Here is a 25,593-nt window from a genome sequence, read left to right as displayed (position 1 = left end):
TTGCCAGGGAAGGGCACAGGGGGCGGCTGGGCTGGGCTGCAGTTTTTGTAGGCTTGCTAACTATAGCCAGTGAAGGACGGGCGCGGAGGGGGGGGGACTTTGGGGGAATGGCATCGGGTTACAGGCAGGCGCGCGCGCCCGCTGCCTCGCGCTCGCGCCCGGGAAAGAGCCTGCAGCTCCTGCCTGACGCTGCCTTCTCGTCTCCCTCTCTGGACGTGTGTGTGTGTGTCCCCGTTTGGCAGAGGAAGGAGGGCTGTAGCTGAGACTGAGCCACACAGCCGCCTTTTGGACCTTTCTTTGCTGGCTAGCGTAGCTTTTCCTTTTTGTGTGGGCAGTTCCGGGCCCCCCCCCTCCTGCCTTTGCTGCCTTTCTCATCCACCTCCGGCTCCCCCCCCCCGGCATTCTCCCTCCCCTCGTTTCTGCCTTCCTTTCTTCCTTCGTTCTTCCCCAGAGCGTTCGATTTTTTCGCCTACTTCTGAGGCATAACCTAAGCTACAACCCTTTTCTTTCCTCCCTCCCCCCCCTTCCCAATGTTAAATAGAGAGCAGTGCAGTGTTGGGCATTTCTCTGCCTCCCCTCCTTTTGGCTTTTTCGGGAATTTAGTGAAGCCTTCCTTCTGTCACCCTTGACATCTTTATTCTATACTGAAGTGAAATAGGATTCAAGTTTAACCATTGCTTCTGGCCTTTCATAAGTGCATTCTAACTTCCAGCTTAACCAGAGGCTACTTTTAACTCTTGAAACAGCTGCAAATGAATTGAAAATGTGGTTTAAAACTTAATGCATTTTTTAAAAAAAATGTTTTGCAAACGTAAATATTAGCTGACATGTTTTAAAATCAGGATTGGTTGTGGATTATGTTTTAAGAAAACTTGGTTGTCTCTCTTTTCCCCCCGACTTCGTACAAAAGAAAGTAGAAATAATAAAAGAGAAAACTTTCAGTGGAAGTACATCATCATTGCTCGTTTGACTATAGGCAGATTTGTGGTTCCGTGTTTTTGTTCATGTTAGTTTGACAATGCTGGCCATGCCTCTGCCTCCAGATGTCTGTGGAATCTCTAAGGCCAGCCTGTATCACTGCTCTAGAAACATCACATTGCAAACTGGCAAGTGCACCACTGATTGCATCAACTGTCTGGAATATTTAGCATCCTCAATGTTCTCCAACCACCAGCACCTCACACGACTTTCAGATCACACAATGAGTGAACTTTGCCAGTCACAGTTGTGGTGTTTAGCAGATAAGTTTTCGTTACAGTTAGCATTCTGAATGTGGTGGATGTCGGCATTCTCTTTGACAGATGTTGAGGATGTCAGATACTTGTTGGAGAATACTAGCAGTCTCCTAAGTATGATTGCATTTACTTGGGTACATATCCTAAAGAGCAGATAAAATTCAGCTGTCATTAACAACATTTAACAATTGCCAGATTTTAAGCATTTGCCATAACAGATATAAAACCCAGAAGGGGTCTCAAGAGTTGTTTGTGGCTGTCTAGAGAGCATCATAATCCTGATTCAAGGAAAGCACTCAAGTTTTTCTTCCTTGCCTGTTCGTTTTAAAATGGAGCAATGCCAGACCGTAACAAGTAGGCAGAAATTCTATAATAAGGGGGAGTGAGAGGGAGCTTGCACCTCCCCTAACAATTGCATGTGCTTTTTAAAGGAGCCTTTGGCCTTCTGCTTTGAGTAGCATGGATCTTCAGTATCTTTCGCTTGGTATCAAATAGAAACACAAGGACATGTTGCTTTAAAGTTGGTGAATTCTTATCAATTTATTAGAAATCAAAATAATTTTTTCACAATTAACTTGTGAATAATTATTTTAAAGGAACCAGTTATTTCCCGACATTTCAAAGTCAAGCCATTGTCGTAATATAACATGGGAAGTGTTTTCAAAATTCCATGTGATGTAATGGGAGCTTTATTTCTTTTAATATGTACATGCACAATTTTAAAATAGGACTCACCTCCAAGTTACAGTAGCAGCTTTGATGGATTGCAGCCTTATTTTCTCTAATGCAGAACGAGTGCCTAAAGGACATTGTTTTGTACTCTTCAACATGTCACTTTATGAATAATAAATAAATACATGAAGGTGAAAAAAACACTTTTGCATGGGAATATTTTACCTGAGTTATTTTTGTACGCCATCAATAATAGAAAAACTAAGTACATAATATTTTAATACAGCTAATGCAGCCCTTCTTGCCTTTCTGCCCTGTAAATAATTGAAGAGGGAGATAAACTGTAATAAGCTTGCACTTGTAATTAGGGTATGATCTAGAGAAAAGCCTTAAGGGCCATCTTCTGAAAGTGTGCTTCCTGTATAAAGTATTTAATATTGATTTATGCTATAGTCAATGACATCTTCAAAACATGTCTTGTAGTCATTCCTATAAAATTATAGTCTAAAATCACATTAGTCTTCATCTCTTTGTTTCATAAGAGCGGTGCACAGATCCATTTGACCTACATATATGGACGCCTAGATATAATGATTGTATCCAAATTTCCTGTTCGATTAACATCCTGTTGGTGTTTTTTGTTTTAAGGAAAGAAAACTATAGACAATTGCAGTTAAGAAAAGACAAGAGAGCTATTACTACTTTATGTAATTCACTAGTGTAAGTAAGCAATTTCTTGTCGGTGCATAAATCTGGTCTGAACATGTACTCAAATTGCATTCATCCTCAATAGCTCATTTGCACTGTAGTTTAGCTTTAAAAGCTCTCTCATTCAGATAGATTTAAATACCTCAGTAGTTCAAGTGCCTTTGGGTTATGTCAGACAAAAGCAATATTGTTCCACAGGTCTTACATAGTACATTTAGGCATAATATAATTTATATATACTATATCATAATATAATGAGAACTTTTTGTAGCAGATTGAAAACAAATGAATTAACAATGTACAGTCAATGGAACTCCAGAATCAGTTTAAAGATTACCGTCACGGTAGCACAAATATTCAATAATCGTCAAAATATTTATTATAAAACTATGGGAAAAAATCTAGCAGGCTTGTAAGGTCAGATATTTGTATGATACATTAATGACTGCAAATGATTTCACTTGATTTAAAATGTATGGAAGGGCTGGAATGACCCAGTCTCCATTTTTAATGTCTTTCGTAGCAGCTGGTCATGAACAATTCTTTCTGCAATATAGGTGGCTTTCACTCAGGAACTGGCTTTTGTGATTTCCCTGTTGCTGGTACAGCTGCATATTAAGCACAGCAGCAACAGACCTTCATCTGACAGGTTTCCACACAGGTAACCCTGTCCCAGTCCCCTAGGTGGCCACCTCCCTTCCCTGGGCCAACAGGGCTTTTGCAATATATTTTTTTAACATCAGCACTAATATATCATTATATCACTATACAATTGTAGTGATAGATGCAACAGGTTCTCTGAATATCCAACTTTCATTTTTAAAAAGTGCAAGTCTCTAACCCATTCCCTTGCAGTGATACATCTTTTTCCTTTTATCTCTTCAGGGGAAGGGACTACAGATGTACTTTTTTTTAAAAAATTGAAAGCTGGAAATTCAGAATCTGCTGCACCCATCATTACAAAGATATAGTGATATAATGATATTCTAGTGCTATTTTTTTTTAAAGAAGAGGGAGTTCCCAATGGTGGAGGGAAGAAATGGCTGTCACTGCCAGAGGGTCAACAAAAATGGCTGCTGTGTGAACTGGAATATCCATATATTCCCACCAACACAGCAGCCATCCTGGCTTGACTGAGAGGTTTCCTAGAATTTTGAAGCAAAGCAGGTTTGACAAAAAATGGAGAAAAGTGGGGGGAATCCCTGTAATCCCATAAATGCACCATGATAATGTGGGGAAGCAGGAGAAAAACCACTTCCCAAAAGCATTGAATTCAGGGCAGATACCCTGTGTAGAAGACACCATAGGCTTAGATAGGCTTCGTATAGGGTGCTACAACTCAGAGGCCTCATTGTTCCCACCTATCAACTTAATGCTAACCAGGGCTTTTTTTCTGGGAAAAGAGGTGGTGGATCTCTCTATTATCACATGTGCATGCGCAAAGTGCGTGTGCGCCACCAGAAACACATGATGATGTCACAGGAGGGTGGCTTTCTCTTCCTTTCTTCTCCCTCCCGGCCTGCCTGTCAGTCAGCCAGGCAGCGGCAGCGCCTCAGGAAGGAAGGTAAAGAAAGGGAAGAAGAAAAGACATGGAAAGAGAAAGGGAGGGAGGGAAAGAAAGAAGAAAGCAAGGAAAGAAGGAAAGAAAGAGGGAGTGAGGAAGGGAGAGGCCGGGGAAGCAGATGGCATGGGTCTTTGGGTGCTGGGGGCGGGGCCACCAGTTATGTGATCTTTTTCAGAGGTGCCAGATCTCAGATCCTGGGAGATCCCATTGAAAAAAAGCCCTGATTCTAACTACGGTAATCAATGACTCCTCCTAAAAGTGAAGGGTTGAGTCCTATGGATTTTTGCATAGGTTTTGCATAGAAGTTCTCTACTGCCTACTTCTGTAACAAACAGGTTCTTTTAAAATAAGCTATAGGGAAAAGGAAAGATTTTGTTAGGCAAAGTTAAACGCATTTAGCTCCTGTCAAGTAGGAGTTGGAAATAGATGCAACCAATAGAGGTCTAAGGAGGAATTGGTTTGATTGTTTCTTCTGCATGGCCAAGTGCAGATCCTTCTAACAGTGGCTAAAACTAATTCAGAGCACAAGCAAGCGCTTTATGACCTAGCCTAATAAAGCATAGGCTTAATGTGATTTCTCCTGGAAAGGCCACTTAATAATTTAAATTTTAATACGTACAAGGATTAATTTAGGTTTCTGCCTTTGTCTCCAGATCATGATTCCATCATTGTGCAAACTGTGCTATTATAGTGTACTATGATGGAAGTGGTAAAGTGAGCCCCCCCCCCCCCGCCCCGCTCCAGGTAACTGCAGTGTAGTATCTGGAATAATCAGACATATTAAATGCAATACCTTCCTTTTGTATAAATATATGGAGAATAGATAATTACTTAGTGAAATGTAGTGGGTGGCTTACTGTGCAATCCTAAAAACAGCCTCATCCTTCTACACCCATTCACTTTAATGGACTTAGGACTACACTGCTGCTGTTATAATACCTCTTGAAACAGGGTCGTAGAATTATCATAAGAATGTACATTTTACTTCAACATGCTGTATAGATAATTTAAACATTTCAAAATAGCTTCATCAATTTGAGGCCAGTTCTGTGCCTTAGTTAACATTTTTGTCTCCCGAAAACCAATGTCAGCAATTGATTTTAGTGGTAATTTGGTGTCTACACACTAGACTAAAACTGATCTGAATTAAGTCTAATTGCAGTATTTTTATAATATTTAAGAGCAATACAAAGCAGATATCCCTCTGAAAAGGTATTCATTATCCGACTGAAAAGATATTCAATAACCTTGTCCTCCCTCCCTCCATCATATTATTGGGAATGAGGAAACAACTATTGTTAAGAACAGCAGCAGTTGACTAGGGAGGGTCAGTCTCTTTTACAGACAATGGCTACAAAGAGCTCCACATTCTCTCTTAATCAGGTTTTACAATAATTTCAGTTACTCACCAAGGGACCTTTCTACACAAAACCAAATGAGAGGTGTACCGTTAAAAAGATACTAGGGCCATTTTCACACATCTTTAAAATAGCGTCAATACTCACGGAAGGCTGCTGGCTTTCTCACGCAATTTTTGATGCCACCCATTTACAAAGCAGAGGAAGGCAGTGATGATGGCGCTTTCATGGCGTATTGTAAACGGATGGCGCCAAAAATCGGGCCAGGAAGCTGGCAGCAAGTATCCTGCTATTTTAAAGACGTGTGAAAACTGCCTAGCTCTGTTTCACGCACAAAACCCAATTTTGAAAATGGTTTAAGAATTAAACTACAGGTAACACTTTTAGCCTAAATTGATTTTAAATATGGTATCATCAGGGCTTGGATAAAAGTGATGATTGTGCTGGATTTGGCCATTGATTGCCAATTGGTCATCCTTGCAGATGTCAATCTTTCATCCATACAGTTACATTGTGTGTCCTACCATGTCAGAGTGTGGTTGTAGCAACCACTGTTATATCTGAGTTTACCTTCTTTCAGTTATTCTAGCAGAAACCGAAGAAATTCCTATTACTTAGTAATTACTAAATTATGTTTTATTGATTTAACAGTAATGGGAATCAAATGTTGTTTGTGCTGAGGAAGCTGCAGCTTCCCACTGATGTGGGAATATAAGTTCAACAAAAGAAAATGGGAACTTGGTATACTTCTGTAGAAAGAGTAAAAGGATTTCTCAGATGCTATTCTAATTTTCTGATCCAGAGATTGGTGTGTGCTTGGAACCTGTGCATGGACAGAGTTTGCTCTTCGCTTCAGTGGAGGGATCTGTTATCTAGGCGCATTGCTATGCCCATGCTGAAAGATAGGCTTGGCCATTCCGGTTCGAGGTAGAAGACTTCCATGTCTGTATCTGTTCTTTTATGTGGGAGTTTCATAGCTTATTCAAGTGTTTGTCTTTTATAGTTTAAGAAGCTCCTTCTAGATCCTGTTACTGTTTAAGACATGTGATTTCTGATGTTGTTGAATCAGTCGTTTCCTAAACCCCACATGGAAGACAGGAGATTGGCATGGTAGTTGGACCCCAACTTAGAGGATAGATTTATTTATTTACTCATATCCTGCCCTTCCTAATGGGGACTCAAAGCAGCTTACATCATCCTCCAGTTTTATCTTCACAGCAACCCTGTGAGGTAGGTTAGGCAGAGAGTGTGTGACTAGCCCAAGATCACCCTAAAAGCTTCCATGGCAGAATGAGAATTTGAACCTGGGTGTTCCAGATCTCAGTACAATGCCTTAACCACTACACCATACTGGCTTTATATAGATAAAGCTGATTTTAATCCAAGACATCCTAACCACCTTTTCCATGCAGACCATACTGTCAACCGTCCTCCAGGCCAGTTGCCTTACGTGCTTCTCCTTTCCCTTTTGTATGCCCCCCCCCATGGCTCACATCTGGAAGGAGAACCGGTTGCCCACTCCCATCTCTTCTCAAGACATACTCCTTAAAGTTGTGCTCCCTAAACTGTCTTCCCAAGGCACCAAAACTCAACTTACCAAAGACTGACTAGGTCCCAAATTGTTTCAGCCCAGTGGAGCAATGTTAAAGCCATCTCTAGTCCTGTGATGAAATTGCCTGAGGTTGCATGTCCAAAGTTCCTCCCCAGTTTGCATTGGTTGGTTTGTTTCTCGCCTGTCTGCAACTCTTCAGTATGCTAAATGGCTCTGCAGAACCTGTAGGACAAAGTCACTTCAGAGACTGACAGTGCAACCCTAAGCAGAGTTACTTCAGTGTTAAGCCCATTGATTTCAAAAGAAGATGTTCTTAGGAGTTCAACCTAATAGTGTCATCTTATGAACACTTCCTCAGGAGTAAGCCTCATTGAATAAGACGGGACTTACTTTACAGATTGCACTCATAGGCTTTTATCTTGTATAACTGATTCACATCAAAAGCTGTATTTCATCTTTAGTGCAGTGTTCCTTTCCCTGCTTGCATTATGATTAGCCTTATCAACCTTAGCCACAGTCCTTTATTCCTCCCTCCAACCCCCCCCCCCCTTTCCTTACAATCAAGTTTTGATTATGCATCAAAATCAGGGTTCCCTAATCCTGTTGAGCCTGCAAGTACTAATGAGATTTTGAATAAGGGAGTGGAGCCCCACTGGAAAGTGACTGCCCTGAGGGTGGGGCTAATCATAAAATGACTTCCATGTGGGGAGGGATGATCACAAAATATCACGAGGTTCCATAAAACGTTGGAGGAATCCGAGGCAAGCCTTCTCCTGTAGTGGAGACAGCGGCTTCTAAGTGGTTGTTTCATACAAACACAGAGGGAATGCTTTATAAAATATCTACTGGGTTTGGAGAGGCAGAGAACGGTTTGAATCAGCTCAGTAAGAGATGCTGTTTAGTTTCAGTTACCAAAGGAAGGGAAGGTTTGCTTCCTGCATGGTCACAGGAAGATGTTGCCAAGCCCTAAGACTTTTCTGTGACCATGGCCAAGCTCACGTTCCTGTCCAATGACTGTGATATTATATGTTTGCAGCTGAGTAGAGTCTATGCTGATACCTGGGGGAGTTCAGACCTGGAGAAACTGAAGACCAATGATGTATATCTACTTCCTGGATTTTCACTAAATATGTAGGGTTGATAGTTATACCATGTGAAACCACTATCTTACAAACAAGTTTTTAACTTCTTAACATGTTATTCTAAAGTTGCTTTAGCGAAGTCTAGTGGCATTTCTGGGTGCTGGAAATTACTGGATGGGATGGTGTTGCACGGGTATGATCTGCACCACAAATGCAAGTAGATAAGAAATTATTCTGGAAGATCTGGATTATTGTCTGGCATGATCACTTGTGTATCCATATTGTGAGACAACACTAAATTTCTACATGAGATGGTGACATGATCCTTTTTGGAGGTCTAACAGTGCAGTCCTAAGCATGTATACCCTTCTAAGACCATTGACTTCAATAGACATTGAAGGGCATAACTGTGTTTAGGATGGCACTGTTACACAATGGCTTTTACCATTTCTTACAGTTTTCTGCTTCGATTTATCAAGCCTATGATGTGTTTCAGTGTCTAAGGGCACTGAAACCAACATTTTTAACGAGTAAATATATATAGGATTAAACTCTCTTGTGTTTATCTAGGTGTTGCTCAGTTCTGCATAAATAATCACAATAATACTATCTATATGGTATTTTTTCTAAAAGTACTTTTCATACAGTGGTCCTGTAAATTCTTACAGCACTCATTAAGCCAGTGTAGTTGGCTGAAGCTGAAAGGTAGAGCCTGAACAATTACTGAATGACTTTATGGTTGAACTGAGATTTTGAGTGGGCGGACTTCCTATCTTATAGCTCATGCGCTTAACCATATGTTGTTCCAGATGTCAGTGTATGAGTTATAATGATCAAGTAACTGAAGAGTGCGACAAGGTATATATGATCACTATCTGCAGTAACTATTTATTTGTAAAATCCTATTTTTCGAGCTGACTTTTGGAAAAGGGGAGGTAATTGGATAGGAATAAGTGGTCTGTTAAAAACCATATGCAGATTTCTTTTTAATTCATTCCCTACCCTGTAGTAGTTGTTGCGAGTGTGTTTTTTAATAAAAAATCTGTGAACCAAGAGGTGCTGAGTGAATGCAGCTCTTTTTAATTGGCTGTTCCAGTCTGTAAATTGAATGCAAAACATAAAATACTTGCCCTGTAGCTGTTAGAACATAAAATTTGCGCCGCCCACTCAACTGTCAGATTTGCTGTGACTAGACTACCCAGTTTTAGGTAAATACTTGATTCTGGAAAGTGTTAGAGCAACAAATTCAACAGAATTACTGTGTTTGATGCCCAGATTGATGCCCAGTATAATTTCTTAACCCACTTAAATTTCTTGCATCAGGAGAGGGCATGGAACATTAGAGGATAGCACCTCCGCTAGTTGAGTAAAGTAACAAGATCCAGCTCAGCATATTACTATGCACCATTCATGTGCATTCTTCCCCTGACTACGGCCTCAGTAAAATATGAACTTAAGGAAATCCTTGGCTTGCACAAAACACAACTGCTAGGACTTATCACAATATTTAACCTAATAATATTCAGACAAAAAAATGAACCTAGATAAAAGAACACAGAGAACTCACAATCTATATTAGAAAAATCTATCATACTGCTCAGGAGAAGTAACCATTCGAAACAGCCATAAAAACGTTCACTGAACTCATGCCTCTTTAACCAAAACTATTACTAAAAATAAGCATCCTTTCTCATGAAATATATGATAACTTCCTTTCATAACTCAAACTTTAAAAAACATTTCAAGTAATAAGCCATATACATATATTTTAATTGACCAGTGTCTAAATGAGGCATCTGCCATCCAGTTAACTTATTTTAAACAATAGCAATCCATTTTATAAGAATGTTTCTAGAATCTTAGGTTTGGGTGCAGTTACCATCAGCAGAGCTTCAGCTGAATGAAACTTTACTGCTTCTCCCCCCTGAATCTACCCAGTGATGCCCCCCCCCCCAGTGCTGCTTGTGTGTGACGGTATGGGAGGCTCGACAAGATGCTTCCTTTTCACTGGAACTGTAGCAAAATAGCATTTGGATTGAAAACATTATCTGGGACAGAATTTTAGTTAAAAATGTAACCTATCTTCTTCTGCCTTCAACTCTAAAAGGTTTCACAAGGCAAAGGAGCTATCACGTTGTTTCTTCTCACATTTCTGATTTAAAAGGCATTATAGTAGCACAGAACAAGTCAGAGGATACCTCCATTGCAAGTATAAAAATGTTGGTGGAAAATGCATTGTCAATTAAGTGAGAAAAATCCTTCCTTCCTTCCTTCCTTCCTTCCTTCCTTCCTTCCTTCCTTCCTTCCTTCCTTCCTTCCTTCCTTCCTTCCTTCCTTCCTTCCTTCCTTCCTTCCTTCCTTCCTTCCTTCCTTCTGTTTTAGTTCTCTCTCCCTCCCTCTCCCTTCCTCTGCCCCATCTTTCTCCCCAATGGAGTCCCAGAGCAGCTGATATAGTTCTCCTCTTATCCTCACAAGAACCCTGTGAGGCATAGTGCTGCTAACCAGCCCCCCACTCAAACCCTGCTCTACTTCCACCTAGCCTATGAGAGAAAGCATCTAGAGGGGATGCATCTGCATGAAGTGCACATGCGTGCTTCCCAGGGTGGATTTGATTTAAATCAAACTGATTTAAATCACGATTTAAATCACGATTTAAATCACTAGTCATTAAGGCTTGATTTAAATCATAGTTTTCTACATAAAGACTAATTCTTGCTGGTATAACTTTAATATGCAAGTAGATGCCTGCCTTACCGATAGGTAAAGGAACTTTATTAAAGTATTCCCAAACTGGGTCTCTTAAGATCCAAAGACTTGTGCAGTATTGTGCTCAAAAAGTTTCACTTTCATTTTGTACTGCTTGCCCCTCCCTCCTCACACTTAGTTTCTTCTTGTGCAGATCTATTCCGCTCCAAACAATCAGAAAAATACTGTTTCTATTCACTGAACTTCTTGAAACTTAGCACTGAAGGGGTTGATTCTGTCTTCATAGGTTTGTAGAACAATAGGATTAAAGTCTTTTTCTCAACTCTGTTTGCGTTATAACATTTTTGCTGTGAAGAAGAGGCATGTGATCTCTGCTGAGCTGACACAAATTCAGTTTTGAGAACTGCAAAACCAAGCATCTGTGATAATATCTTGTAGGCAGAGAAACTGCCCAATAATCTTACAAAAACCTCTGGAAGAGCATGACATTGTGAATGGATTAATGGAATTTATTTACCAAAAAAATTAAACATATACAGCCTTATTCTACATACTTAAAAACTAATCTTTATTTCATGATGGAATAACCTTTGGATGGTAATATATTTTCCTCAAAAAGCATTTTATTTTAAAAAAATCCAATTTAAATAAAAAAAATCCGATTTAAATAAAAAAAATCCGATTTAAATTTAAAAAATTGATTTTTTTGATTTTTTTAAATAAATCATTGATTTTTATCCACCCTGGTGCTTCCACATTGCAATATAACATGATGTCATTTTCTGATATGGCATGGAATCTACGGGTTGCATCGAGGGGCAGTTCACTAAAAATTACTCTCAAAACACTAAGTTTAGGGTCAATTTTTAGTGTATCGCCCCCTGGTGATACCCTTAGTGTCCACATCATGTCCAAAAAGTTATGTCATTTCCTGGGATGACTGGTGGACACAAGAGCATATACGTGCTTGGACTCTTAACTACCACACCATGTGGGCTGTCTTCAGAGAGGAATCAACCCATCCTCTCTTGAATGGTTGCAGTCACTATGGGTTGCCCACTATGGGTTGGGAAATTCCAGGAGATTTTGTGGGTGGAGCCTGGGGAAGAGCCCTCAGAAGGGTATAATGCCATAGACTCTACCGTCCATGTAGGCAGGATTGATCTTGGTCTTCTGGAGATCATTTGTAATTCCAGATCATCTCCAGGTCCTACTTGGAGGTTGGCAACCCTAAACCACTCTAAACATTGCCAAGTTCTTTACATATTTCTGCTTTCAGCATAAAAATTATGCTGTTATTTTGGAATGTTTGAATGGGGTTACAAGTATTCTCAAATTAGCACATCAGTTTTTGAACATGAGAAATTGGACTTTCGTATATAATATCCTGTAATAATGGGGTAGTTTTTTATACACTAGAATTCAGGCTTCTGCTTCATGTCTGCAATATGATATGAATGGAGCATGCTTGAGGGATAATAGTAAGTGAAAGTAGCTAGTTATTACAGCTCTTGATAATTTTGGTTCATGCATCATTTTTTTAATTTACAAAGCTGGGAGTCAAAAGCATGGGACTGTATAGCTATGATGGGGGGGGGAGATTAACTTGTTGAACTTCTTTCTGTCATGCAGCTGTTAATAGCACAAAAGCCCTGCGGGTGGCGGGGGGGGAGGAGTAGCATACTTAATTGGAAGAAATAAGGGACGGCGTGATGGTAATGCTAGCATGTATACAAAATAAAATAAGATAATTGGCAAGAGGAAGTGAAAGGAATCAGACATGTGACATTAGCTGAGGATCTTTTCTTTTTATTCTGCTGAAAGTAGAGTTAAAGTAGTTCTGTTTGACCCTTGAGAATTACCTACCCTTGTCTGTTTTCTAACAATTATTATAATGATTCATCCTCCTATTGCAGTTTATCTTGCAAAGAAGCTCCTAGCTGGGACATTTACTTCATTTGTTCCCTGGTATGGTAAAGTGGGTCATCTGGTGTCACATGGACCCCCCCCCCCAAGGGTTAATCTACAAATCTGGGGGAGCATTCTACATTTGGGGAGGGGAGGCAAATTAACTTTTCAGGAATTTAAGGTCTTTAGGCAGCCCTTCTCCCACATGCAATGGCTTTTGACAGCCAGTGGAGGAGTGTTGTTTTATATACTGTTGACCCAACCCTAGGGTAAAATCTCAAATCTGAGGTTTCCTCCCATGCCCTTAAAAAACTGACACATCAAACAAGAATCAAACCTAAGATTAAGGAATTAGTTGATGGTCATGAGGTACAAGGGTATTATTGAATGTATTTCCTGCGATCTAAGTATCATATGCACATATAATATATCTGGGTTTTTAAAAAGCTGCCTTTTCTTGAGTGTGCTGCTTATGTTTTGCTTTTGTGTATTTGGTGAGCAGTAGTGGACTAAAGGCCCTGACCTGGGTAGCCCAGGACAGCCTGATCTTGTCAGATCTCAGAATCTAAACAGGGTTGGCCTTGGTTAGTAACTGGATGGGAGACCTCCAACTAAGACCAGGGTTGCAGAGGCAGGCAGTGGCAAACCACCTCAGTTAGTCTCTTGCCACCCAGCAGGGGTCGCCATAAGTCAGCTATGACTTGAGAGCACTGTCTACCACCAGTGAACTAAAGATGATGAACCACTGTCTACTTATTTCTTGTAACTTGTTTATACAAGTTACAAGTTAAATGACTAACATACTCTTCAGTCGTCTTATTTTTGCCAGCGCATGCACCTCTTACAGCTAAAGGTGAAGCTCAGGGTAGGCATTCACAAATGTAATATCTATATTCTGATGCCATGTAGGCTTTAGTGGTACTGAAGTATTAAAATTGTTGATTACCTAGCTAGTTCACAAAGACACACAAAGAGACTTTTGTAAAATATGAGAAACAGGTAAGGAGGGTTTGCCTAATTAAAAAGTGGGAAGTTATGGGGGGGAAAGAAACTGTTTTTGTTAAGTGCTTCTGAGAGATGGAAGGAAAAAACAGTGGATTCTGTTATTGTGATTGCTTGTTGCTGTGTGTGTAAAATGGGCCAATGTTCCCTAAATGATATGTATTTGAATAGACTCACTGTTCTTGTCATCTGGGCCATCTCCTTCCATTTAGATTTTAGTTCATGCAGTCTGCGTGTGACACATTCTAGTCTAGATTGACCCTGATAATGTCCACTATAGAGTTTCCACTAATAGGACCACCTAATCATACATGGGAGAGTCCCTATATTGAAATGGTGGAGAGATGGGTTAGGTGTATTGCCTATATGACTTTCCAATGAATCGCAGTTTCCTTGTATTTAATGAACATTACAGTTATTTTTCAAAAGAATACTTTGCTTTTGCTTTGTTTTGCTTGAGCTTTGATGGGCTGGAAGAGCAGCAGAAATTTCTGTCCCCAGAAAGTTAAAATTCTGTGTCATCTGCAGCATATTGGAAGTTTTATGGGTGATGATGTATATCACTCCAGCTACCTTGGAGACTGTATCCACACATAGAATTTTGTCAGTGGATAATTCTTTGCTCAGAATTGGTTCCATTTCTGTTTGTTTCCCATAGTTTGTATTTAGCATTCTCCTGTTTGTTTCTGCTGCCTTGGAGTGGGAGGAAGAGAGAAGAGTCAAAGTATTACAAAAAGATTCGGAAAATGTACGCTTTTTTAAAAAACTGAAAGCTTTGGAAATTAGTTGCTTTGGTAGTTTTAACAGTCTACCAAAGTGCAACATTATTGCACACTGTAAGAACTATCTATTTAGAAGTTCAAGTTCATGTCTGCCTGCCCCTAATAGCTTCAATTTAGCAAGTGTTGGTTTAAATCTTTTATCCAGGGCTCCCCAACATGGCAGCCATCTGCACCATGATGCTTGTGACATCTTTTCTTGAACCCACCAAGTGTTTTAGAAAGTGGGTGGGGCCAGATAGGACTATTGGCCATTGGAGATCTGATTGGCTATGCAGATTTTTTAAAATGTTGCTTTGGCAGCAGGTGCCATCACAGCACAAGGATCTTCACTGCGTGACTGAATATAAGCTGTATGTGTGCAAAAGATAATATAAAACAATATATTCATTTAAAAAGGCATCCTGTTAAACAGAGCTACTGTTTGAAATACTGGAGATTAACCATAACCTTACTTCCTGATGTGGCTGGTTCTACCTCCTGCATCAGGTATTTTGTAATTGTGTCCACTACCTTGTGTCAAAAGTCCAAAGATACCTGTGGCCTAAAAAATATGGGGACACCTCTTTAATCTTTACACATTTTATATATGTTTTATATATTGTTATCTATAATTCAAAATGCTGGTTCTTACTTTTAAAGCCCTAAATGGCTTGAGGGCCAGGATATTTGAAGGGCTGCAAACCAGTTAAGATCCTCTTCTCAAGCCCTTTTCTCTGTGCCCCCATCTGTGGAGGTGACTGCCAACCAAGGTTTTTTCAGTGATTGCAGATTTCCTACCAGCAACCTAAGTTTTCTGCCCTTTGGGTGGCAGGAGGAAAAAATACCAGTGTCATGTGTGATGTGATGTCACTTCCGGGAAAAACCTAGAAGCAATATCACATCACTCGGAATCAACAGTTTCCAGTGATTCCTAGAGTGCGTGACATCACTTCCAGTTTTCCTTGGAAGTGACATCACATCTCATGTGACATTGGTGCCTCCCCCATGGCCCTGCCCTTTATCTCCCAACCAGTGTCACCCATCAGCTAGCAACCCTAGCATTAGCAGCTCAGCTTTGGAGTGCCCTTACCCCTCAGGGTTCCCTGGTGACTATTTTACTATTCATTAAGCACCAGATGTTTATCTAGGCTTTAACTAAAGTTGTTTTTATGGTGCATTTCTAGCCTGAGGGCTGTTTTTCTCACAATAATAACCTCTTAGGTAGATTAGGCTGAGAGAATGTGATAGGCCCAAGTGAGCTTCCATGGTAGAAGTGGGGATCAGAACCTGGGTCTCCCAGTATCCTAGTCTGACACTCTATCCACTATGCCACACTTGCTCTCAGTAGTGCAGCTCTGTAATCTTGGTTTTATTTCTTTTTCTGATCCTTGTTTTAATACTGATACTTTTGTGGTAGTAGTTTTAATTTTATTGTATGTTCATTTTCACATTGTAATCCACCTTCAGTAGATTTCTTGAGAGGTGATATATGTATATTTTCTAAATTAAATAAGTAATAATTACAAACCATGTTTAGAGTGTGCAAAACAAGATCAGTTACATGAGACACAGTATTGTCCTCTGGATAAGGATTTATAGGAAGTCATGAGCATCTACCAAATCTGCAATTAGGATCCATATTGTATAAAGAAAAAGCATTGAGATTGGCTTTGGCTTCTTTAATTTGATTTATTTTCTCCCCCACTGTAAAGATCTGTTCGATTTTTTGTTTATGAGTTTTCAAGGGAAAGCATATTCCATTAAATGCATGAAGTCTTTGTGCATCTGTTAAAAATTCTCTGTCTCATACTAAAATAAAATTATTCATTTTAAGCTTCCACAAGACTTCTCATTATTTTTGTTGCTATAGACTAAAATGGCTAGTCTTCTAAAATTAGATTTTTTTTAAAAAAAAGTTGGCTTTATTAACAATAAAGATCTGTTCTGTTTTAATGCTAATTTCATGTTTTCATCAATGAGGTAATATCAAGATCAGTGCAATAAGAAGGGGTAATTATGGGAGCAATCCTAAACAGGATAGTTCAGAAGAAAGCACCATGCTATTCATTGGGGCTTACTCCCAGGAAAGGGTCGTTTGGATTGCAGCCTATAGATCTTATTCAAAAGGGTCATTACTGGATTTTTCAGAGGCAACTGTGCCCCAGTAATATTCTCAATTTCTTTTAGCAGCACCAATGAAAGGAAGACCCAGGCTAGCCAATAGTTTTTCTAACAATGCCCTTTTCATGCCCCTACAATGCACGTAATCTCAACGCTGTTAGGCTGTGGAAGGAGAATGCAGTGCTTCATGGAGTGTGGGTAGGGGGTTGCAAAAGTCCTCCTTGTATGACGCGAAGGGATAATGGAACAACTAACTTCACATGGCCTTTCCACTAGGCCTTTAGAAGGTACCGTTTGAATGTATTTTTTTCTTTCGATTTGCCTTTACCTGAAAATGAGAACTAAGTTGAATTAAGTTTGCCAAACAGGACTGCTATTATTTCCCATTTGTTTCTGTCCCAGTGAAGTGTTCCCTTACCCCAAAAGAGAAGACTACAGGCATAATAATTTGGTCTCACGTAATTTGGCCTGATCTCTCTCTCTCTCTCTCTCTCTCTCTCTCTCTCTCTCTCTCTCTCTCTCACTCACTCACTCACTCACTCACTCACTCACTCTTTTTTTTAACAAAAGAAGTCACACATGCACTTTTCTTGTATTCTGGCAGGCCCGCTTTAGCACTGTTTGAGAAATCCAGTTTTTCTTGCAGAATTTTAAACAGTTTAGCCAATATATTATGGGGAAAAGGCTCCCAAAGAGTATTAGCATGCTACCTAACTATATCTCATGTGGAGAGGAAGTTCCAAAGGCCAAGGTATCATATTTTTCTAGCTCTATTAAAAACAGAACATAGTTGTATTATACACATTATATGTGTTGGATCCAACCTATTGCTCGTGAAAATGGAATGTGAGAGTCCTCTCAGCACCATACTGAGGATCCTAGAACATGCATGAACAAAAGTTGTGTGGGTCAGTGTTTATAAAGAGGTGGGGAATTGGGGGAGATTGGACAAAAAGCTAGATTTAGTGCCGCTCCCCATCATCTATACATTTTTGGAATTAAATTAACACCGTGCAGTATTAATTTGTGGTTTCAAAATAATGACCATAAGTCTTCAAATGATTTCAGTTTATAGGTGTCACAAGGAATTTTGGAAGTGTGGGAAGAAATCACTGAGATAAGGCTACATCATAATGATTTGGCTGTTGTCTTCTCCACACAGTTCTATGGCAGCATCACTGTATATAAGATTTACTGGGAGAAGTGAACAAGCCTGTGAAAATGCAGTTGCATTGTCTTTGAGACCTTTCACTTGTCACTGAAACCTAACCTGATGGACAATAGTGTTTGCAAGCAGATGTTGCGTAGTCCAAAAAAGAGTAACAGTGAGCTTGTGGACACCTTTTGGAATCCCCCCAAAGAATAAGAAATTCTAGAATAGTACTCTCTGGGTAAGAAAATAGTCAGATGAGATAATCTCCTTTCCCAATCTTTGCATATCTTACATAGGAGACAGATGGCATCCACACACAGATGCAACATTTTAGTGTGTATTTTGTGTGCAGCTTTCATTTATTCAGCACAGAAGCCTGCTTCTAAACATGGATCTACTTAGCTGGATTAAGATGTCTGTGTTCTATTAAAGATCAAGGAAACTCTTGGGACAGTCAGAAGTTTGTTTTGTAATTCAGCACAGTAGATTTTTAAAAGGTGCTTTATTTGACTATAACATGGATCCCCAACCTTTCAAAGCTTGTAGGCACATACTGGGTAGGGGATGCAACCACAAAATGGCTGCCACAGGAGGTGGAACTGACCAAAAAATGGCTGCTGAATGACGTGCAGCCAGCTGCAAAAGAGAGGCAGTTTGGTATAGTGGTTAAGAGTGGCAGGACTCTCCTGGAGAACTGGGTTTGATTCCCCACACCTCCACTTGAAGCCAGCTGGGTGACCTTGGGTCAGTCACAGCTCTTCTAGAGCTCTCTCAGCCCCACCCACCTCCCAGGGTGATTGTTGTGGGGATAATAATAACATACTTTGTAAACTGCTCTGAGTGGGCATTAAGTTGTCCTGAAGGGCGGTATATAAATTGAATGCTATTATTATTGTTATTAAAATGTCAGGAAGTGAATGAGATTACACATAATTCTAATTTTAACTCTTCCAGATTTCCAAGCAGAAACTGTTTAACAGGATGCCCTTTAAAATGAACACATTGTTTAGTGTAGTGGCTAGAGTGATAGATTAGGATTTGGATGATCCAGGTTCGATTCTCCAGTATGCCATAGAAGCTCACTGAGTGACCTTAGGCCAGTCACAAACTCTCAACCTAACCTGCCTCGCAGAGTTTGTTGTGAGTCAAAAATGCATGAGAGGAGAATGATGTAAGCTGCTTTGGGCCCCCTACTGGGGAGCAAAGCAGGGTATAAATGAAGTTAAATAAATAAAATGTTTTCTTGTGTGCACACAGGTTACCTTCAGTCTCAAAGATCCTTGAGCTGCAGTGCCAGCCTTTTAAATAATCTTCACAGCTAATCAGTCTGCAGTGGGCAATCAGAAGGCCAGGCTGGGCAAAAGCCTTATGTGGTCCCACCCACTTTTAAAAAACAATTGAGAAAGGTGTCAGTGGGCACCATGGTACCCATGGCTATCGCATTGGGGATCCCTGGACTACAACATGGTGCTTTCTTTTCTAAGATATACTTTTATTGATGAGATTTCTAGTTTTAAGGAAATGTTTAATGTATCTAATACTAGACAGTGAAGATTCACTTCTGGTATAAAAACACTGTGTTTGCATTCTTGGGGCCAACTGGTTAACTTTTATGTGCAGACGTTTTTGAGCTAAAGATAGTATGCCATGACCAATCCCTTTCTTTTACCTTCAGATTATTTATTTTGCCTCTTAGATGAGTTATTTCTCCCTGTGGATCCAACTAGTTATATTTCCTAAACTTTTCTAAGAAAACCAGCCAGTGGCCATTATGAGCGAACTCCAAAGTCAACTACTTTCCTTTTAGATCCTTTGGATGCATTGTCCCTATTACAATTGGCATTAATCTGGCATATACACCCACCCACCAAGCTGTTGTACTTGGTAATGAATTACTGATTATATTCCAAAAGCCTTTCACTACCTTAATAAGGTGATTTATAGATTGCTTACACTGGTGTCGGCTGAGACTCACTGAAATCTGTACTAGAATATGTGATTTATGATCCCCTGTGCATGAAATTTTTTTGTTTTATGAAGTCGATTTGGATAAAGTCACATAATATAAGAAAAGTAAGGAAGGCATGTGTTAAATTGTTAAAGGCTGTATCCAGTTTGGGTTACTTTAAATGTTTGTTAATTTTCAGGAGACAATAATGGTGGGATGCCATTTAGTGAGAGAGGATAATTGAAGACAGCACAATTAAATGAGTATCTGCAACGGCAGGATTTTACCTACACGTGTTATGTGTGTGTTATGTGCTGTCAAGTTGCCTTCAACCTGTGGCAACCCTATGAATGAAAGACCTCCAAAACATCCTATCATTAACAGACTTCAATTTGTAACATCCTCCAGTTTGTAAGATATGAACATGTGTCTTCTTTTATTGTGTCAAGCCATCTCATTTTAGGTCTTCCTATTTTCCTGCTGCATTCCACTTTTCCTAACATTATAGACTTTTCAAGAGAACCTTGTCTCCTCCTAATGTGACCAAAGTACAATAGCCTCAGTTTTGTCATTTTAGCTTCTAGGGAGAATTCAGGCTTTATTTGATCTAGATTCCACTTGTTTGTCTTTTTGGCTGTCCATAGTATCTGCAGATCCAGAGGAGTTAGCTGTGTTAGTCTGTAGTAGCAAAATAGTAAAGAGTCCAGGAGCACCTTTAAGACTAACCAATTTTATTGTAGCATAAGCTTTCAAGAGCCACAGCTCTCTTTGTCAGATGCATGATATTGCAAAACTTTCCTCTAGCACCACATTCAAATGAATCAATTTTCTTCCTGTCAGCACTCATCATTGTCTAACTTTCACATCCATACATAGTTAATGGGGAATACCATAGTTTGGATTGTCTTGATCTTGGTCCCCAGCAAGACATCTTTAAGGATCTTTTCTAGTTTCCTCACACCTGCTTTTCCAAGTCTCAGTCTTCTGATTTCTTGGTTGCATTCTCCATTTTGGTTGATGATTGAGGCAAGGAACAATATTCCATTGAATTTCATTTCTGTGAAAGGGCAGATTTCACCACTATGCTAGAAAGAATACATTTTCTCAAGTAAGTACTTCATAAGAATGGAATGTGTCTCATGACTAACATGTTGCAAGCAATTTGAAATCAAATCATGCAGTAGAAATTATTTCAACAGGTTTTTTTTTTGCAAATTATCTACTGCACTAGGTAAATAATGCATGTTCTTCAGTTCTTCCTTCTGAAAACGTGTTTTTTTAATGGGAAAAAACTTAGCTTGAAGGATTGGATAAGAGGAATAATTGCACTTTCAAATGAATATGTGGATAATTTAGTACTATTTCCAATTAAAAATCTTAGGCTCTGATGTTAGTATTACTTGTCTAGCAGTTGCTCTTTTGAGAAAGAAAAATTTTCACTGGCATTACACTGAGACTGAGGTATCACCTATGAATTGAATGATGTTAGTGTTTTACTGAACTTGTTACCAAAATTATATATTAATGCAATCCATGAATAGGTTGTTTTAGATGGCACATGTTTTTTTAAAGCCATCTTGGGCAATTTGAAAAGGTGGAATAGACGTACTTAATACATAAATAGGGTTGCAATCAAATAGGATTCACTAATTGTGTTGGCTGTCTTAGTATCTTGGTATATATTTGCTGATGGAAAGTTTATTGTAACAAAGTGCTGAGCAGCCTTATGAGGGGCATTTGTGCTAGAAGTGCAAGTATGAAATAGTATTACTGTAATCCTATGCACTATGCAGTCCCACCCACACGTCCAGAGCTTTGGAATAGATTTTTTCCCTGTAGTTTGCTAAATTGGGGAGCAGATAGCAGACTAGTGTGTCCACTGAGGCAAGAGCACTCTCCTGGTTTTCTGCTGCATCTGAACTCACAAGCCCTTCTATTCCATTCTACATACTGTTGCTGCCCAAGCTACTTGAGGTGTGTGAGCTACAAGTTGGTCACCTGTGACCTGAGAGGGTTTAATGTGACCAGAACCAGACAAACAGAGGCTGATACGTGAAAACTCTGCTTATAGCAGTAGCTGCTCTTTCTTCCCCATAAGAGTGGCTCTATGCACATGGCAAACTGGTTATCTGAATACTTTTAGATGAAGCTGCAGGTTTGCTCACTGCTATTCACCTCAAGTGATAAGGGTTTGTAATAGCAAGAAAGATTAAACAAAGCTCTGTGAGACCAAGAAAGGACTATGTATGTCTTCTCCTTAGAGACGATGTGACACAGGACAAGTTAGAATGTGATGACATACATACAGATAGATATCTTTTTCTGTGGTATAACTGGGGCCTACCTATCATGTATACTTCCAGTTGTTGGATTATGTTCTCTAGAAAGAGGAGGGCAGGCACTGCCACCTGCTCTGCACCTGATTCCAGCTGGGTGAAGGTGGGTGGTGGGCATTGCCACCTGCTCTGCTCCTGGTCCCAGCTGGGTGAAGGCAGAGTGGGACATTGCCACCCATTCTGCACCTGGTCCTAGCTGTTGGTGAAGGTGGGAGGCAGGCATTGCCACCTGCTCTGTGCCTGATCCTGGCCTGGGCTTCCCACCGCGGCTCACTCTCTGGAGCAATCGTTTGCCTCGTCTGGGCTTCCCTCCACAGCAGTGCCCTCTGGAGGTGCACCAAGGTAGGAAGTGAGTTGTCAGGAACACACTTGCCCATTTATATAGTAGGATTGTGGTTTGTATACTTGGTATTTTCAAACATGTATGTTGTGGTTGAACAGACGGGTAGTCTTAATAATATCTCATAAATTATTTTATACTAACATTTCTCATTAGTATTGCATTATTAATAACAATCAATGAATCTCTTTCGTGAGACAAACAAAATGGCTCCTTTGCTGTTTGGCAGATGAATCAAGCAAAACTCTTTCTTAATTTGAGAATAACATGAAACATTTATTTGAAAGGATAGAAAAGGGACATACAGAATCTTTGAAATGGTAGCAGTGATAGATTTCAGCTCTTCCAGTTTTGGTGTTCAAAGACAATAAAGTAAATTTAAGGCTGCCCAAATCATTTTTAATCTGTGCTTGGGACAATCTTTTTGTTATTTAGTTAGTCAGTCAGTCAGTTTTTTATTGTGGTCCACAAGCCATATGGAAATCATTTTGTTATTTAATCATAAAGAAGGAAGCCAGGTTGTTCTAGATTTGAGTCTGACCAATAAATGATGCCTTTTTGCTGTTGTTTTTGCCACCACCAGCTAAGTTTAAAATGCTGAAACATTTGATTGTGGAAATAGTTATTGTTAAGTATTGTAAAGAGGAGACCAACTAACCACAAACCAACTAACTACAAAGTGCATCAGGAACTAACTTTGAACTGAACTGGCTGCTGGTAAGAGTAAAACAAATATGGAAGTGGAAAGTAAAACTGTTGTTGCTAAGATGCTGAATTCCAGCATTTCTAGTATGGCAAACTGGGGTGGCCAATATATTACAGTAGGGGTATGCACCCTCCCAAAAAATCGGTGAGTCCCCTCAGAACCAAAGGAAAGGAAGAGAACCAACACTGCATCAGAGAATTGCATCTATTCCACCTGAGCCAAACTGAAACAAGGGATGCTGTTTCAACTTAGCCCAACAGAAGCAAAATGAAGCAAGGGAATGCCTTGTGCTTGTGGTTTGGTAATGTTTGGTTCTGTTCTGTGGTGTTTCCCTACTGGCTGAACCCAGTGTCTGGCTGCTGTGAATGACACTGGTTCTGGGGAGATTCCATTCCCTTGCTTCAGTTTGCTTCTATTGGGCTTTCTCTGGGATAAGCTCTTTCTTCTTGCATTTGGGAGTGTGCCTTGGCCATGGCAGCTTTGTCCCAGTGCGTTTCTACAGTGGGAGTCAGCCTTGACTTTTTTCTGATAGGAAACAATGGCGTGGCTGAGGGCACCTTGTTCAGGGTCTCATAAAATTGGCCCCCGGAGTCCAATCTTCCTCAAACCTGGGAGTTCTTTAGAGGACAATCAGAAATAGGTCCCCTGAAAATTTGGTGGAGTGTGCATGAAAAATACCACCCCCCCGTTCCCAAATAGCTCCAAGTTATTTCCCCCCATAGGGAATAATGGAGAATGCATGGGGGCACCTCATTTGGGGACCTATAAAATTGACCGTTGAAGTCAAATATTCATCAGACATTCATCAGACAGTCTTTATGGAACAGTCAGGTGTAGGTTCCCACCAAATATGGTGAAGTTTGGTTGAAAAATGACCTAGTCCACCAGATAACTTCCAGAGTGATTTTCCTGTAGAAAACAATGGTAGAATTTTACCTTTTTTTAAAAAAAAAATCAGGTAAAAATTCAAGATACCTGATTTTTTGATTCAGACTACCCGGATCTTACCAAATCATCCAAAATTTGATATTTTAATCCAAATTCCGAACTGAACTGCGCACCCCTATATTACAGTTCCACATTTTACCATCAGAACTGTTGGAGGTTTTTTTCTCTTGCCGTCCTGGCCCTGCAGTGTCTGTGATGGACTCCAGTTTTGGCTGAAAGTCTGAATGAAACTTGGAACAGGAAACGTAAAAGAGCATTATGTTTATGATTCTGTTAAAATATATCCAGATTGATATTTGTCAAAAGAACATTTTGTAATTATTGCAACAAATGGATAAGTCTGGAATTTTATGTTGATTACAAATTGTAGGCAGGGATTAAAAGTCAGATTAAAAAATTATTTCTGTCATTTTCAGAAGAACTATACACTGGAAATTCTGAATATATAAATGACATCCTTTCAGTAATAAATGCACTTACTTCTTTCTGGACTGTTGTTTGTCCCATAATTCTCTCTACCTACACAAGCTTTGTTTGTAATTAAAAAAAAAACCTCACCAGACAAAATCATTTTAGAATAATATATTTTTAGATTAACTATTTATGGTTCACAGTGATAATATTTTAATGTAGAAGAATAACCGTTTAAACATAGCAGACATCCATGTTGTGGATGAATGCACATTTTTGATGGCATTAGAAACATGCATCAAATATTTGCAAAATGTGTATTTTTAAGCTACCTTGTAAATTAATATGTTTGCCAGGAGTAAAAGAACAAGCAAGCCAAAGATAACTGATAAGTCCCTTTATTTAAAAAAAATATTGATGTACATATGTGGCATGAGACTGTAAATGGCAGGTTTTAATCACAACCTTGGAAAAGATCAGTAAAAGCATACAGTCACAATTTGTAGTCCAGGGTAAGAGACCTGTAAATCCTAAAGAAGCAGTCACTGTCACTTTTGGTTAAGCGTATAGAGCATGACTTCCATTATTTTGCTGATCCTGGCAAACCTTATACAATGTTTACAATAAGGTTCTGGAGAGTTGCCTAGCACTGGAGAATACACAATTAAACAACATAGTTCCATGGCTGTCTTGTGTCAGCATACTCCATTGTGCTCATATGATAGCTGTTCTTAAAACTTTTTGAAAAAAAGAGTCATCTGTTACTGTTTCCTGCACTTTTTTTCCCGATATATAGGGAATAAGCCTTTACTTCTGAGAAAATTTAAGTTTTACATTGTAATGAAATAAGAATGGATTAATACCAAAGCGCTTTGGGTATGTACTTACATTGGTCAGTAATTAATGCTTCTGCCATGTGTCCATAGCAAAGTTAATTTATTCTTTTGCTCCACCTTACTGTGCTATTTAATGTCAGCAGATCTGTCCTTCCCTCCCAGGTATTGCTGAAGAATATAAAATATGAGACTACTGGAAGAAAGTATATATGATTTATTAAATATGTCTTAATTAATGAAATTAAA

The 25,593-nt window shown here is 39.5% G+C and overlaps 1 protein-coding gene across 2 annotated transcripts in view; it reads left to right on the top strand.

The window, feature by feature from the left end:
• RBMS1 (RNA binding motif single stranded interacting protein 1) overlaps positions 1 to 25,593 on the top strand; it is a 197,258-nt gene that overhangs the window by 549 nt on the left and 171,116 nt on the right. The window lies entirely within an intron of this gene.

This window comes from Eublepharis macularius, chromosome 2 (genome assembly GCF_028583425.1).
Source record: "Eublepharis macularius isolate TG4126 chromosome 2, MPM_Emac_v1.0, whole genome shotgun sequence".
NCBI lineage: Eukaryota > Metazoa > Chordata > Lepidosauria > Squamata > Eublepharidae > Eublepharis > Eublepharis macularius.
The sequence above is the reverse complement of the archived record's forward strand: the minus strand, read 5'-3'. Positions and strand labels throughout refer to the sequence as shown.